Source organism: Cavia porcellus, unplaced genomic scaffold (genome assembly GCF_034190915.1).
Source record: "Cavia porcellus strain 051 isolate PalLab524CR breed Dunkin Hartley unplaced genomic scaffold, mCavPor4.1 scaffold_32, whole genome shotgun sequence".
Lineage (NCBI taxonomy): Eukaryota > Metazoa > Chordata > Mammalia > Rodentia > Caviidae > Cavia > Cavia porcellus.
The window spans coordinates 21,800,282-21,803,484 of record NW_026947515.1 but is presented as its reverse complement, the minus strand read 5'-3'; positions in this window follow the sequence as shown (position 1 = coordinate 21,803,484).

The following is a 3,203-nucleotide window of genomic DNA, read 5'->3' as shown; positions in this document are numbered from 1 at the left end:
TGGGATTAGGGAGCCAGTGGCTTAGAGAAGCCCCTATTCACATGAACCCCCACCTCCTACTCCATCCCCCACCCACCACAAAGGAATGCCAGTTTAGAGGCTGGATTAGAATCAACCCCACCCTAGAGGAAGTTGCTGTGTTGTACCAAAAAGCGACTTGACAGTCTAGTTGAATTGTTCCCCATGGAAAAATTTATTGCATTTCTCTTTTCCTAACGTAGCATCCTGAAACATGGAGAAATCACTGGCTCACCTTAAAAGTCCCATCAGAGCAGCAAAAGGAGCCAGCCAGCAGGGTGAACCACGCCCCTTCCCCAGGCCTGCCTCACACAGGAGACAAAAATCAGCCCTCTTACTTCACCAAAGGAGGCGGGAGGAGAAAGGTGTCTGTCTGTCTGTCTGATGCTGAGTGAAAATCCATGTCAAACTCTAGCTGAATGTCATTTCCAGTGGGATACCTGTCTGCCTGTTTGGTTTGGTGGTTCTCAGATCCAGAGATCCGTGAAAAAACACAGAAAGAGTGTTCAGGCTTGGCTCCCTGGCTCCCAGCCTCCTGCGCTCACACTGGGCACTGATGAGTGCAGGTTCACAACACAAACATGCTCCCCCCGCATCCACCCACACCCCAACTCTAACAACCCACACAGATGTCCTGATCATCACCTATAAAACTGGCATATGAAGCTCAGCTCGGCTCAGCACTGCACTGCTCTGCTTCACTTGGCTCTGCTCAGCTGGGCTCCATAAACCCCACATGTGTCTGTCTATCCATTTGCCCCCTGATTGGACTGACTCCTAGATCATCATCCATGAACCCACTTGGGACCCGTTTCTCTCTGTTTGCTCTCTCTCTCTCTCTCTCTCTCTCTCTGTCTCTCTCTCTCTCTCTCTCTGCTTTTTGTCGTGCAAGGGGCCTTGCTTTTAGCTGTCTCTCAGCTGTCCTTGTGGCCCTATGCCTTTTTTCACTCTCTCCTCCCTGCTTTTTCTCAGACCCTAACACCACACACACCCTTATGCCTTGATCTTCACCCGAGAGCCTAACACTCAGGGCTCAGCTGAGCTCTGCTGATGCATCCCAGATCTACCTACTCCTCTTCCTGCCTGTCTGCTGGGATTCCCACATCTGTCCTACACAAACACCTTTGGATCCTCTCTCCGATCCCTCCCTGTTTTCATCCCCAGTCCTGTCCCTTTTACCACCCATCTGCACACTCTCTGTACCTTTCTCTGAGCCCTTAGACTCTTTCTGCCTCACTCTCTCTGTCTGTCTCTCTGTCTCTGTCACTGTCTCTGTCTCTGTCTGTTTCTCTGTCTTTCTCTGTCTCTGCTTTCCTCTGGCCTTTGCCTAGTTTGGGTTCTCTCTGGTTTTGTTTGCAGGGGGAGGAGCTGCAGTCTTTTTTCACTCTCTCGGGTTTTCTCCCTCCCTGGGCTGCTTTCAGTCTCTCTCTGCTTTCTTACCTTCCCCTGGGCTTTTTGGGGCTGGGTCTCAGTTGTTTGTGCAGCCTCACCCATGTCTCTGTTAACTGGGGCCTTCCCCACTCTTTTACAGACCGTAACATCACACAGACACACACACACACACACACACACACACACACACACACACACACACATACACACACACACACACCTATGCCCTGATCATCAACCATGAGCCTAACACACACAGCAGCTCAGCTCAGCTCAGCTCAGTGGATTCTAATCTAAGCCTCTGCCTGGGTCTTGCTGCTGGGATTGCCCTGTCTGTCTTCAGTCCCTTTGCCTCTTTTGGATCCCTCCCTCCATCCCTCATTCCCCAGTTTATCCCCCCCCCCCCTCCTTTCCCATTTACCACTGGCTGGGCTGTCCCCTCTGTGCTATTCTCCGGGGGGCCCTTTAACTCTTTGGACATCTCTGTCTCTGGCTGTTTCTCCATCTCTGTCTCTGTCTCTTTCTTTGCTTTTCTCAGGACCTCTGCTCTTTGAAGTTTTACATTCTTGCCTTTTGGCTCTGGGCTCTGTGCTCTGGTTTCTGTGCTGTGGTCTCTGGGCTCTTGGAGGCTGGGCACAGAGTGGAGGGGACTGAGTGAGTGAGTGGGCTGCCTGGGAGTGGCAGACAGGATGCAGGGAGTGGAGTAGGGTGGCAACAGGGTGTTGGTTCCGGAGGCTTAGCTAGAGGAGTGCTGGATTAGGGCAGGCCAGTGGACCCCAGGCAGCTAGGGTTAGGATGGCCTGGGTTAGAATTAGCGCAGGGTTGCAGTTTAGCCAGCCTCTGGGCTTAACAGGCAGGGATTTAGGGAGGCAATGGGCTGCCACGCCCCAGCAGCCATGCCACACCCCAGGCTGGATTGGATCTGCTGTGGGTTCATGCACCATGAATTCCACAGCCTAGGTGAAATTTTCCAAGTGGGAAAAGTCTGTCTGCTGACTGAACATCGAATTCTCCGAGGCTTTCCTGCTTCCTCTCAGCATCCAAGGCCTCCGAGGTTCTCCTGTGTCCCTGAGTCCCTGGCTTTCTGATTTCCAAGATTGGGCAGAGTTCAGTCAAGGTTCCCTGCCTGGCTTTAAACCCTGCTTTGTCTGGGATTTCTGGGTTCCCTGAGCTCCCTGGGTGCCCTGCCTCCTCTATCCTCTCTGCCTCTTCTGGCTGCCCTGGCTGGCTTCCCCAGTCTCCCTCCTGGCTTCCCTGGCACCCCTTCTTCCCAGGCTCCCTGGGCTCCCTGGCTCCTCCTTGCCTTCCTTCGTGGTCCCTGGGTGCTGCTCTGCCTCCCCAGGCTTCTCCGCCTCCTCTGTCTGCCCTGGATTGCCTCCCTGATGTCCTTGCTTCCCGGGCCCCCTTCCTTCCCTGGCTGCTTGCCTTCCTCTGTGCTCCTGGCCTGGCTGCCAGCCTCCTTGCCTTCACCCAGGGGCATCAGCACAGGCCACCCTCCCTCCTAGTCCTCACTGTCCACGTGGCCATCCCATTTTGGTGATTCTCCCATCCAGAGTTCTTTGGAGTACACCCTGCTGATCCCCACTCGCTGATGGCTCTCTGCCCTCTCAGCCCTAATCCTTAATCAGCCCCATATTCTTTTCCACTTTTTTAAAATGAAAATCCTGGGGGCTGGGTGTTTAACTCAGCGGCATAAACACCTGCCTTGCAAGCAGGGGGTCCTGAATTCGATCCCCGGTACAGATAAAAATGAAAAAGACCAAGAAAAAAAAATGAAATGAAAACCCTGCCTC